We start from the raw sequence: 14,753 nt of genomic DNA, 5'->3' as shown, positions 1-14,753 counted from the left end.
TTGAGGAGCCCATGATGCCACTCTTCAGAGGAGATTCAAACAGGAGAACAACTTGCAAGTGGCCACTTTAAGTAGCTTTTCTCATGACTGCATACACCTGGCTATGAAGTTCAAAGCTCAATGAGGTTACAAAACCAAAAATAGTGCTTTAGTAAGTCAGTAAAAAGTAGGTAGGAGTATTTAAAACTAGAAAATGATAAGGGTGCCCATACTTATGCACCTGTCAAATTTTGTTTGAATGCAGATTGCACATTTTCTGTTAGTACAATAAACCTCATTTCAAGACTGAAACATTACTGTGTCCAACAGTTATTACATATATCAAACTGAAATAGCTGTTGCAAAAACACAAATTTTTATAAAACATTAAGCTTAAGATTAATAGGGGTGCCCAAACTTTTTCATATGACTGTATATCCCACGGGGGTAAAATTGAAAAAAGTTGAAAAAAATTTTTTTTTGGACTTAGTAATTTTTCCGGCGTTTATCAGACTTTCAGATAGGGGAAATGTCAGTGAGCGTTCCGATTTCAGTTCCAGAGCGATTGGCCCAATGAGTCCTTGATATTTAGTCGTTTTCAGCCAATTTTCTGGATTTTTGAAAATTTCACTTTTTTGTGAAAATATCCACTAAATGAGGGAATAATATGTGTGAGGGTACCCCAGAAGAGTTCCAAATGTGTGTGGGTAGAATATATATCCCACGGGGTAAAATTGAAAAAAGTTGAAAAAAAATTTTTTTTGGACTTAGTAATTTTTACGCCGTTTATCAGTCTTTCAGATAGGGGAAATGTCAGTGAGCGGTCAGATTTCAGTTCCAGAGCGATTCGCCCAATGAGTCCTTGATATTTAGTCGTTTTCAGTCAATTTTCTTGAATTTTTGAAAATTTCACTTTTTTGTGAAAATATTCACTAAATGAGGGAATAATATGTGTGAGGGTACCCCAGGAGAGTTCCAAATGTGTGTGGGTAGTATATATATCCCACGGGGATAAAATTGAAAAAAGTTTAAAAACATTTTTTCTTGGACTTTGTGATTTTTCCGGCGTTTATCAGACTTTCAGATAGGGGAAATGTCAGTGAGCGTTCCGATTTCAGTTCCAGAGCGATTCGCCCAATGAGTCCTTGATATTTAGTCGTTTTCAGCCAATTTTCTAGATTTTTGAAAATTTCACTTTTTTGTGAAAATATCCACTAAATGAGGGAATAATATGTGTGAGGGTACCCCAGGAGAGTTCCAAATGTGTGTGGGTAGAATATATATCCCACGGTTGTAAAATTGAAAAAAGTTGAAAAAAATTTTTTTTGGACTTAGTAATTTTTACGCCGTTTATCAGTCTTTCAGATAGGGGAAATGTCAGTGAGCGGTCAGATTTCAGTTCCAGAGCGATTCGCCCAATGAGTCCTTGATATTTAGTCGTTTTCAGTCAATTTTCTTGAATTTTTGAAAATTTCACTTTTTTGTGAAAATATTCACTAAATGAGGGAATAATATGTGTGAGGGTACCCCAGGAGAGTTCCAAATGTGTGTGGGTAGTATATATATCCCACGGGGATAAAATTGAAAAAAGTTTAAAAACATTTTTTCTTGGACTTTGTGATTTTTCCGGCGTTTATCAGACTTTCAGATAGGGGAAATGTCAGTGAGCGTTCCGATTTCAGTTCCAGAGCGATTCGCCCAATGAGTCCTTGATATTTAGTCGTTTTCAGCCAATTTTCTAGATTTTTGAAAATTTCACTTTTTTGTGAAAATATCCACTAAATGAGGGAATAATATGTGTGAGGGTACCCCAGGAGAGTTCCAAATGTGTGTGGGTAGAATATATATCCCACGGTTGTAAAATTGAAAAAAGTTGAAAAAAATTTTTTTTTGGACTTAGTAATTTTTCCGGCGTTTATCAGACTTTCAGATAGGGGAAATGTCAGTGAGCGTTCCGATTTCAGTTCCAGAGCGATTGGCCCAATGAGTCCTTGATATTTAGTCGTTTTCAACCAATTTTCTGGATTTTTGAAAATTTCACTTTTTTGGGAAAATATCCACTAAATGAGGGAACAATATGTGTGAGGGTACCCCAGGAGAGTTCCAAATGTGTGTGGGTAGTATATATATCCCACGTGGATAAAATTGAAAAAAGTTGAAAAAAATTTTTTTTGGGACTTAGTCATTTTTCCAGCGTTTATCAGACTTTCAGATAGGGGAAATGTAAGTGAGCGTTCCGATTTCAGTTCCAGAGCGATTCGCCCAATGAGTCCTTGATATTTAGTCGTTTTCAGCCAAGTTTCTGGATTTTTGAAAATTTCACTTTTTTGTGAAAATATCCACTAAATGAGGGAATAATATGTGTGAGGGTACCCCAGGAGAGTTCCAAATGTGTGTGGGTAGAATATATATCCCACGGGGTAAAATTGAAAAAAGTTTAAAAAAAATTTTCTTGGACTTAGTAATTTTTCCAGCATTTATCAGACTTTCAGATAGGTGAAATGTGAGTTAGCGTTCAGATTTCAGTTCCAGAGCGATTCGTCCAATGAGTCCTTGATATTTAGTCGTTTTCAGCCAATTTTCTGGATTTTTGAAAATTTCACTTTTTTGTGAAAATATCCACTAAATGAGGGCATAATATTTGTGAGGGTACCCCAGGAGAGTTCCAAATGTGTGTGGGTAGAATATATATCCCACGGGGTAAAATTGAAAATAGTTTTAAAAACATTTTTCTGGGACTTAGTCATTTTTCCGGCGTTTATCAGACTTTCAGATAGGGGAAATGTCAGTGAGCGTTCCGATTTCAGTGCCAGAGCGATTCGCCCAATCAGTCCTAGATATTTAGTCGTTTTCAGCCAATTTTCTGGATTTTTGAAAATTTCACTTTTTTGTGAAAATATCCACTAAATGAGGGAATAATATGTGTGAGGGTACCCCAGGAGAGTTCCAAATGTGTGTGGGTAGAATATATATCCCACGGTGTAAAATTGAAAAAAGTTTTAAAAACATTTTTCTTGGACTTAGTCATTTTTCCGGCGTTTATCAGACTTTCAGATAGGGGAAATGTCAGTGAGCGTTCCAATTTCAGTGCCAGAGCGATTCGCCCAATCCGTCCTTGATATTTAGTCGTTTTCAGCCAATTTTCTGGATTTTTGCAAGTTTCACTTTTTTGTGAAAATACCCACTAAATGAGGGAATAATATGTGTGAGGGTACCCCAGAAGAGTTCCAAATGTGTGTGGGTAGAATATATATCCCACGGGGGTAAAATTGAAAAAAGTTGAAAACATTTTTTTTTGGACTTAGTCATTTTTCCGGCGTTTATCAGACTTTCAGATAGGGGAAATGTCAGTGAGCGTTCCGATTTCAGTTCCAGAGCGATTGTCCCAATGAGTCCTTGATATTTAGTCGTTTTCAACCAATTTTCTGGATTTTTGAAAATTTCACTTTTTTGGGAAAATATCCACTAAATGAGGGAACAATATGTGTGAGGGTACCCCAGGAGAGTTCCAAATGTGTGTGGGTAGTATATATATCCCACGTGGATAAAATTGAAAAAAGTTGAAAAAAATTTTTTTTGGGACTTAGTCATTTTTCCGGCGTTTATCAGACTTTCAGATAGGGGAAATGTGAGTGAGCGTTCCGATTTCAGTTCCAGAGCGATTCGCCCAATGAGTCCTTGATATTTAGTCGTTTTCAGCCAATTTTCTGGATTTTTGAAAATTTCACTTTTTTTGTGAAAATATCCACTAAATGAGGGAATAATATGTGTGAGGGTACCCCAGGAGAGTTCCAAATGTGTGTGGGTAGAATATATATCCCACGGGGTAAAATTGAAAAAAGTTTAAAAAAATTTTTCTTGGACTTAGTAATTTTTCCAGCATTTATCAGACTTTCAGATAGGTGAAATGTGAGTGAGCGTTCAGATTTCAGGTCCAGAGCGATCGCCCAATGATTCCTTGATATTTAGTCATTTTCAGCCAATTTTCTGGATTTTTGAAAATTTCACTTTTTTGTGAAAATATCCACTAAATGAGGGAATAATATGTGTGAGGGTACCCCAGGAGAGTTCCAAATGTGTGTGGGTAGAATATATATCCCACGGGGGTAAAATTGAAAAAAGTTGAAAAAAATTTTTTTTTGGACTTAGTCATTTTTCCGGCGTTTATCAGACTTTAAGATAGGGGAAATGTAAGTGAGCGTTCCGATTTCAGTTCCAGAGCGATTCGCCCAATGAGTCCTTGATATTTAGTCGTTTTCAGCCAATTTTCTGGATTTTTGAAAATTTCACTTTTTTGTGAAAATATCCACTAAATGAGGGAATAATATGTGTGAGGGTACCCCAGGAGAGTTCCAAATGTGTGTGGGTAGAATATATATCCCACGGGGTAAAATTGAAAAAAGTTTAAAAAAAATTTTCTTGGACTTAGTAATTTTTCCAGCATTTATCAGACTTTCAGATAGGTGAAATGTGAGTGAGCGTTCAGATTTCAGTTCCAGAGCGATTCGTCCAATGAGTCCTTGATATTTAGTCGTTTTCAGCCAATTTTCTGAATTTTTGAAAATTTCACTTTTTTGTGAAAATATCCACTAAATGAGGGAATAATATGCGTGAGGGTACCCCAAGAGAGTTCCAAATGTGTGTGGGTAGAATATATATCCCACCGGGTAAAATTGAGAAAAGTTTAAAAAATTTTTTTCTTGGACTTAGTCATTTTTCCGTCGTTTATCAGACTTTTAGATAGGGGAAATGTCAGTGAGCGTTCCGATTTCAGTTCCAGAGCGATTCGCCCAATGAGTCCTTGATATTTAGTCATTTTCAGCCAATTTTCTGGATTTTTGAAAATTTCACTTTTTTGTGAAAATATCCACTAAATGAGGGCATAATATTTGTGAGGGTACCCCAGGAGAGTTCCAAATGTGTGTGGGTAGAATATATATCCCACGGGGTAAAATTGAAAATAGTTTTAAAAACATTTTTCTGGGACTTAGTCATTTTTCCGGCGTTTATCAGACTTTCAGATAGGGGAAATGTCAGTGAGCGTTCCGATTTCAGTGCCAGAGCGATTCGCCCAATCAGTCCTTGATATTTAGTTGTTTTCAGCCAATTTTCTGGATTTTTGAAAATTTCACTTTTTTGTGAAAATATCCACTAAATGAGGGAATAATATGTGTGAGGGTACCCCAGGAGAGTTCCAAATGTGTGTGGGTAGAATATATATCCCACGGTGTAAAATTGAAAAAAGTTTTAAAAACATTTTTCTTGGACTTAGTCATTTTTCCGGCGTTTATCAGACTTTCAGATAGGGGAAATGTCAGTGAGCGTTCCAATTTCAGTGCCAGAGCGATTCGCCCAATCCGTCCTTGATATTTAGTCGTTTTCAGCCAATTTTCTGGATTTTTGCAAGTTTCACTTTTTTGTGAAAATACCCACTAAATGAGGGAATAATATGTGTGAGGGTACCCCAGAAGAGTTCCAAATGTGTGTGGGTAGAATATATATCCCACGGGGGTAAAATTGAAAAAAGTTGAAAAAAAATTTTTTTTGGACTTAGTAATTTTTACGCCGTTTATCAGTCTTTCAGATAGGGGAAATGTCAGTGAGCGGTCAGATTTCAGTTCCAGAGCGATTCGCCCAATGAGTCCTTGATATTTAGTCGTTTTCAGCCAATTTTCTTGAATTTTTTAAAATTTCACTTTTTTTGTGAAAATATTCACTAAATGAGGGAATAATATGTGTGAGGGTACCCCAGGAGAGTTCCAAATGTGTGTGGGTAGTATATATATCCCACGGGGATAAAATTGAAAAAAGTTTAAAAACATTTTTTCTTGGACTTTGTGATTTTTCCGGCGTTTATCAGACTTTCAGATAGGGGAAATGTCAGTGAGCGTTCCGATTTCAGTTCCAGAGCGATTCGCCCAATGAGTCCTTGATATTTAGTCGTTTTCAGCCAATTTTCTAGATTTTTGAAAATTTCACTTTTTTGTGAAAATATCCACTAAATGAGGGAATAATATGTGTGAGGGTACCCCAGGAGAGTTCCAAATGTGTGTGGGTAGAATATATATCCCACGGTTGTAAAATTGAAAAAAGTTGAAAAAAATTTTTTTTTGGACTTAGTAATTTTTCCGGCGTTTATCAGACTTTCAGATAGGGGAAATGTCAGTGAGCGTTCAGATTTCAGTTCCAGAGCGATTCGCCCAATGAGTCCTTGATATTTAGTCGTTTTCAGCCAACTTTCTGGATTTTTGAAAATTTCACCTTTTTTTGAAAATATCCACTAAATGAGGGAATAATATGTGTGACGGTACCCCAGAAGAGTTCCAAATGTGTGTGGGTAGAATATATATCCCACGGGGTAAAATTGAAAAAAGTTTAAAAACATTTTTTCTTGGACTTTGTGATTTTTCCGGCGTTTATCAGACTTTCAGATAGGGGAAATGTAAGTGAGCGTTCCGATTTCAGTTCCAGAGCGATTCGCCCAATGAGTCCTTGATATTTAGTCGTTTTCATCCAATTTTCTGGATTTTTGAAAATTTCACTTTTTTGTGAAAATATCCACTAAATGAGGGAATAATATGTGTGAGGGTACCCCAGGAGAGTTCCAAATGTGTGTGGGTAGAATATATATCCCACGGGGTAAAATTGAAAAAAGTTTAAAAAAAATTTTCTTGGACTTAGTAATTTTTCCAGCATTTCTCAGACTTTCAGATAGGTGAAATGTGAGTGAGCGTTCAGATTTCAGTTCCAGAGCGATTCGTCCAATGAGTCCTTGATATTTAGTCGTTTTCAGCCAATTTTCTGAATTTTTGAAAATTTCACTTTTTTGTGAAAATATCCACTAAATGAGGGAATAATATGCGTGAGGGTACCCCAAGAGAGTTCCAAATGTGTGTGGGTAGAATATATATCCCACCGGGTAAAATTGAAAAAAGTTTAAAAAATTTTTTTCTTGGACTTAGTCATTTTTCCGTCGTTTATCAGACTTTTAGATAGGGGAAATGTCAGTGAGCGTTCCGATTTCAGTTCCAGAGCGATTCGCCCAATGAGTCCTTGATATTTAGTCGTTTTCAGCCAATTTTCTGGATTTTTGAAAATTTCACTTTTTTGTGAAAATATCCACTAAATGAGGGCATAATATTTGTGAGGGTACCCCAGGAGAGTTCCAAATGTGTGTGGGTAGAATATATATCCCACGGGGTAAAATTGAAAATAGTTTTAAAAACATTTTTCTGGGACTTAGTCATTTTTCCGGCGTTTATCAGACTTTCAGATAGGGGAAATGTCAGTGAGCGTTCCGATTTCAGTGCCAGAGCGATTCGCCCAATCAGTCCTTGATATTTAGTCGTTTTCAGCCAATTTTCTGGATTTTTGAAAATTTCACTTTTTTGTGAAAATATCCACTAAATGAGGGAATAATATGTGTGAGGGTACCCCAGGAGAGTTCCAAATGTGTGTGGGTAGAATATATATCCCACGGGGTAAAATTGAAAAAAGTTTTAAAAACATTTTTCTTGGACTTAGTCATTTTTCCGGCGTTTATCAGACTTTCAGATAGGGGAAATGTCAGTGAGCGTTCCAATTTCAGTGCCAGAGCGATTCGCCCAATCCGTCCTTGATATTTAGTCGTTTTCAGCCAATTTTCTGGATTTTTGCAAGTTTCACTTTTTTGTGAAAATACCCACTAAATGAGGGAATAATATGTGTGAGGGTACCCCAGAAGAGTTCCAAATGTGTGTGGGTAGAATATATATCCCACGGGGTAAAATTGAAAAAAGTTTAAAAAAATTTTTCTTGGACTTAGTAATTTTTCCAGCATTTATCAGACTTTCAGATAGGTGAAATGTGAGTGAGCGTTCAGATTTCAGGTCCAGAGCGATCGCCCAATGATTCCTTGATATTTAGTCATTTTCAGCCAATTTTCTGGATTTTTGAAAATTTCACTTTTTTGTGAAAATATCCACTAAATGAGGGAATAATATGTGTGAGGGTACCCCAGGAGAGTTCCAAATGTGTGTGGGTAGAATATATATCCCACGGGGGTAAAATTGAAAAAAGTTGAAAAAAATTTTTTTTTGGACTTAGTCATTTTTCCGGCGTTTATCAGACTTTAAGATAGGGGAAATGTAAGTGAGCGTTCCGATTTCAGTTCCAGAGCGATTCGCCCAATGAGTCCTTGATATTTAGTCGTTTTCAGCCAATTTTCTGGATTTTTGAAAATTTCACTTTTTTGTGAAAATATCCACTAAATGAGGGAATAATATGTGTGAGGGTACCCCAGGAGAGTTCCAAATGTGTGTGGGTAGAATATATATCCCACGGGGTAAAATTGAAAAAAGTTTAAAAAAAATTTTCTTGGACTTAGTAATTTTTCCAGCATTTATCAGACTTTCAGATAGGTGAAATGTGAGTGAGCGTTCAGATTTCAGTTCCAGAGCGATTCGTCCAATGAGTCCTTGATATTTAGTCGTTTTCAGCCAATTTTCTGAATTTTTGAAAATTTCACTTTTTTGTGAAAATATCCACTAAATGAGGGAATAATATGCGTGAGGGTACCCCAAGAGAGTTCCAAATGTGTGTGGGTAGAATATATATCCCACCGGGTAAAATTGAAAAAAGTTTAAAAAATTTTTTTCTTGGACTTAGTCATTTTTCCGTCGTTTATCAGACTTTTAGATAGGGGAAATGTCAGTGAGCGTTCCGATTTCAGTTCCAGAGCGATTCGCCCAATGAGTCCTTGATATTTAGTCATTTTCAGCCAATTTTCTGGATTTTTGAAAATTTCACTTTTTTGTGAAAATATCCACTAAATGAGGGCATAATATTTGTGAGGGTACCCCAGGAGAGTTCCAAATGTGTGTGGGTAGAATATATATCCCACGGGGTAAAATTGAAAATAGTTTTAAAAACATTTTTCTGGGACTTAGTCATTTTTCCGGCGTTTATCAGACTTTCAGATAGGGGAAATGTCAGTGAGCGTTCCGATTTCAGTGCCAGAGCGATTCGCCCAATCAGTCCTTGATATTTAGTTGTTTTCAGCCAATTTTCTGGATTTTTGAAAATTTCACTTTTTTGTGAAAATATCCACTAAATGAGGGAATAATATGTGTGAGGGTACCCCAGGAGAGTTCCAAATGTGTGTGGGTAGAATATATATCCCACGGTGTAAAATTGAAAAAAGTTTTAAAAACATTTTTCTTGGACTTAGTCATTTTTCCGGCGTTTATCAGACTTTCAGATAGGGGAAATGTCAGTGAGCGTTCCAATTTCAGTGCCAGAGCGATTCGCGCAATCCGTCCTTGATATTTAGTCGTTTTCAGCCAATTTTCTGGATTTTTGCAAGTTTCACTTTTTTGTGAAAATACCCACTAAATGAGGGAATAATATGTGTGAGGGTACCCCAGAAGAGTTCCAAATGTGTGTGGGTAGAATATATATCCCACGGGGGTAAAATTGAAAAAAGTTTAAAAAAAATTTTTTTTGGACTTAGTAATTTTTACGCCGTTTATCAGTCTTTCAGATAGGGGAAATGTCAGTGAGCGGTCAGATTTCAGTTCCAGAGCGATTCGCCCAATGAGTCCTTGATATTTAGTCGTTTTCAGCCAATTTTCTTGAATTTTTTAAAATTTCACTTTTTTGTGAAAATATTCACTAAATGAGGGAATAATATGTGTGAGGGTACCCCAGGAGAGTTCCAAATGTGTGTGGGTAGTATATATATCCCACGGGGATAAAATTGAAAAAAGTTTAAAAACATTTTTTCTTGGACTTTGTGATTTTTCCGGCGTTTATCAGACTTTCAGATAGGGGAAATGTCAGTGAGCGTTCCGATTTCAGTTCCAGAGCGATTCGCCCAATGAGTCCTTGATATTTAGTCGTTTTCAGCCAATTTTCTAGATTTTTGAAAATTTCACTTTTTTGTGAAAATATCCACTAAATGAGGGAATAATATGTGTGAGGGTACCCCAGGAGAGTTCCAAATGTGTGTGGGTAGAATATATATCCCACGGTTGTAAAATTGAAAAAAGTTGAAAAAAATTTTTTTTGGACTTAGTAATTTTTCCGGCGTTTATCAGACTTTCAGATAGGGGAAATGTCAGTGAGCGTTCAGATTTCAGTTCCAGAGCGATTCGCCCAATGAGTCCTTGATATTTAGTCGATTTCAGCCAACTTTCTGGATTTTTGAAAATTTCACCTTTTTTTGAAAATATCCACTAAATGAGGGAATAATATGTGTGAGGGTACCCCAGGAGAGTTCCAAATGTGTGTGGGTAGAATATATATCCCACGGGGTAAAATTGAAAAAAGTTTAAAAAAAATTTTCTTGGACTTAGTAATTTTTCCAGCATTTCTCAGACTTTCAGATAGGTGAAATGTGAGTGAGCGTTCAGATTTCAGTTCCAGAGCGATTCGTCCAATGAGTCCTTGATATTTAGTCGTTTTCAGCCAATTTTCTGAATTTTTGAAAATTTCACTTTTTTGTGAAAATATCCACTAAATGAGGGAATAATATGCGTGAGGGTACCCCAAGAGAGTTCCAAATGTGTGTGGGTAGAATATATATCCCACCGGGTAAAATTGAAAAAAGTTTAAAAAATTTTTTTCTTGGATTTAGTCATTTTTCCGTCGTTTATCAGACTTTTAGATAGGGGAAATGTCAGTGAGCGTTCCGATTTCAGTTCCAGAGCGATTCGCCCAATGAGTCCTTGATATTTAGTCGTTTTCAGCCAATTTTCTGGATTTTTGAAAATTTCACTTTTTTGTGAAAATATCCACTAAATGAGGGCATAATATTTGTGAGGGTACCCCAGGAGAGTTCCAAATGTGTGTGGGTAGAATATATATCCCACGGGGGTAAAATTGAAAATAGTTTTAAAAACATTTTTCTGGGACTTAGTCATTTTTCCGGCGTTTATCAGACTTTCAGATAGGGGAAATGTCAGTGAGCGTTCCGATTTCAGTGCCAGAGCGATTCGCCCAATCAGTCCTTGATATTTAGTCGTTTTCAGCCAATTTTCTGGATTTTTGAAAATTTCACTTTTTTGTGAAAATATCCACTAAATGAGGGAATAATATGTGTGAGGGTACCCCAGGAGAGTTCCAAATGTGTGTGGGTAGAATATATATCCCACGGGGTAAAATTGAAAAAAGTTTTAAAAACATTTTTCTTGGACTTAGTCATTTTTCCGGCGTTTATCAGACTTTCAGATAGGGGAAATGTCAGTGAGCGTTCCAATTTCAGTGCCAGAGCGATTCGCCCAATCCGTCCTTGATATTTAGTCGTTTTCAGCCAATTTTCTGGATTTTTGCAAGTTTCACTTTTTTGTGAAAATACCCACTAAATGAGGGAATAATATGTGTGAGGGTACCCCAGAAGAGTTCCAAATGTGTGTGGGTAGAATATATATCCCACGGGGGTAAAATTGAAAAAAGTTGAAAACATTTTTTTTTGGACTTAGTCATTTTTCCGGCGTTTATCAGACTTTCAGATAGGGGAAATGTCAGTGAGCGTTCCGATTTCAGTTCCAGAGCGATTGGCCCAATGAGTCCTTGATATTTAGTCGTTTTCAACCAATTTTCTGGATTTTTGAAAATTTCACTATTTTGGGAAAATATCCACTAAATGAGGGAACAATATGTGTGAGGGTACCCCAGGAGAGTTCCAAATGTGTGTGGGTAGTATATATATCCCACGTGGATAAAATTGAAAAAAGTTGAAAAAAATTTTTTTTGGGACTTAGTCATTTTTCCAGCGTTTATCAGACTTTCAGATAGGGGAAATGTGAGTGAGCGTTCCGATTTCAGTTCCAGAGCGATTCGCCCAATGAGTCCTTGATATTTAGTCGTTTTCAGCCAATTTTCTGGATTTTTGAAAATTTCACTTTTTTGTGAAAATATCCACTAAATGAGGGAATAATATGTGTGAGGGTACCCCAGGAGAGTTCCAAATGTGTGTGGGTAGAATATATATCCCACGGGGTAAAATTGAAAAAAGTTTAAAAAAATTTTTCTTGGACTTAGTAATTTTTCCAGCATTTATCAGACTTTCAGATAGGTGAAATGTGAGTGAGCGTTCAGATTTCAGGTCCAGAGCGATCGCCCAATGATTCCTTGATATTTAGTCATTTTCAGCCAATTTTCTGGATTTTTGAAAATTTCACTTTTTTGTGAAAATATCCACTAAATGAGGGAATAATATGTGTGAGGGTACCCCAGGAGAGTTCCAAATGTGTGTGGGTAGAATATATATCCCACGGGGTAAAATTGAAAAAAGTTGAAAAAAATTTTTTTTTGGACTTAGTCATTTTTCCGGCGTTTATCAGACTTTAAGATAAGGGAAATGTAAGTGAGCGTTCCGATTTCAGTTCCAGAGCGATTCGCCCAATGAGTCCTTGATATTTAGTCGTTTTCAGCCAATTTTCTGGATTTTTGAAAATTTCACTTTTTTGTGAAAATATCCACTAAATGAGGGCATAATATTTGTGAGGGTACCCCAGGAGAGTTCCAAATGTGTGTGGGTAGAATATATATCCCACGGTGTAAAATTGAAAAAAGTTTTAAAAACATTTTTCTTGGACTTAGTCATTTTTCCGGCGTTTATCAGACTTTCAGATAGGGGAAATGTCAGTGAGCGTTCCAATTTCAGTGCCAGAGCGATTCGCCCAATCTGTCCTTGATATTTAGTCGTTTTCAGCCAATTTTCTGGATTTTTGCAAGTTTCACTTTTTTGTGAAAATACCCACTAAATGAGGGAATAATATGTGTGAGGGTACCCCAAGAGAGTTCCAAATGTGTGTGGGTAGAATATATATCCCACGGGGTAAAATTGAAAAAAGTTTAAAAAATTTTTTCTTGGACTTAGTAATTTTTCCAGCATTTATCAGACTTTCAGATAGGTGAAATGTGAGTGAGCGTTCAGATTTCAGTTCCAGAGCGATTCGTCCAATGAGTCCTTGATATTTAGTCGTTTTCAGCCAATTTTCAGAATTTTTGAAAATTTCACTTTTTTGTGAAAATATCCACTAAATGAGGGAATAATATGTGTGAGGGTACCCCAGGAGAGTTCCAAATGTGTGTGGGTAGAATATATATCCCACGGGGTAAAATTGAAAAAAGTTTAAAAAAAATTTTCTTGGACTTAGTAATTTTTCCAGCATTTATCAGACTTTCAGATAGGTGAAATGTGAGTGAGCGTTCAGATTTCAGTTCCAGAGCGATTCGTCCAATGAGTCCTTGATATTTAGTCGTTTTCAGCCAATTTTCTGAATTTTTGAAAATTTTACTTTTTTGTGAAAATATCCACTAAATGAGGGAATAATAAGCGTGAGGGTACCCCAAGAGAGTTCCAAATGTGTGTGGGTAGAATATATATCCCACCGGGTAAAATTGAAAAAAGTTTAAAAAATTTTTTTCTTGGACTTAGTCATTTTTCCGTCGTTTATCAGACTTTTAGATAGGGGAAATGTCAGTGAGCGTTCCGATTTCAGTTCCAGAGCGATTCGCCCAATGAGTCCTTGATATTTAGTCGTTTTCAGCCAATTTTCTGGATTTTTGAAAATTTCACTTTTTTGTGAAAATATCCACTAAATGAGGGCATAATATTTGTGAGGGTACCCCAGGAGAGTTCCAAATGTGTGTGGGTAGAATATATATCCCACGGTGTAAAATTGAAAAAAGTTTTAAAAACATTTTTCTTGGACTTAGTCATTTTTCCGGCGTTTATCAGACTTTCAGATAGGGGAAATGTCAGTGAGCGTTCCAATTTCAGTGCCAGAGCGATTCGCCCAATCAGTCCTTGATATTTAGTCGTTTTCAGCCAATTTTCTGGATTTTTGCAAGTTTCACTTTTTTGTGAAAATACCCACTAAATGAGGGAATAATATGTGTGAGGGTACCCCAGAAGAGTTCCAAATGTGTGTGGGTAGAATATATATCCCACGGGGGTAAAATTGAAAAAAGTTGAAAACATTTTTTTTTGGACTTAGTCATTTTTCCGGCGTTTATCAGACTTTCAGATAGGGGAAATGTCAGTGAGCGTTCCGATTTCAGTTCCAGAGCGATTGGCCCAATGAGTCCTTGATATTTAGTCGTTTTCAACCAATTTTCTGGATTTTTGAAAATTTCACTTTTTTGGGAAAATATCCACTAAATGAGGGAACAATATGTGTGAGGGTACCCCAGGAGAGTTCCAAATGTGTGTGGGTAGAATATATATCCCACGGGGATAAAATTGAAAAAAGTTGAAAAAAATTTTTTTTGGGACTTAGTCATTTTTCCAGCGTTTATCAGACTTTCAGATAGGGGAAATGTGAGTGAGCATTCCGATTTCAGTTCCAGAGCGATTCGCCCAATGAGTCCTTGATATTTAGTCGTTTTCAGCCAATTTTCTGGATTTTTGAAAATTTCACTTTTTTGTGAAAATATCCACTAAATGAGGGAATAATATGTGTGAGGGTACCCCAGGAGAGTTCCAAATGTGTGTGGGTAGAATATATATCCCACGGGGTAAAATTGAAAAAAGTTTAAAAAAATTTTTCTTGGACTTAGTCATTTTTCCGGCGTTTATCAGACTTTCAGATAGGGGAAATGTCAGTGAGCGTTCCAATTTCAGTGCCAGAGCGATTCGCCCAATCAGTCCTTGATATTTAGTCGTTTTCAGCCAATTTTCTGGATTTTTGCAAGTTTCACTTTTTTGTGAAAATACCCACTAAATGAGGGAATAATATGTGTGAGGGTACCCCAGAAGAGTTCCAAATGTGTGTGGGTAGAATATA

This window comes from Phyllobates terribilis, unplaced genomic scaffold, assembly GCF_046119375.1.
Source record: "Phyllobates terribilis strain yellow unplaced genomic scaffold, ASM4611937v1 Scaffold_2__4_contigs__length_985480577, whole genome shotgun sequence".
NCBI classification, from domain to species: Eukaryota; Metazoa; Chordata; class Amphibia; order Anura; family Dendrobatidae; genus Phyllobates; species Phyllobates terribilis.
Note: the sequence above shows the minus strand (reverse complement) of the source record.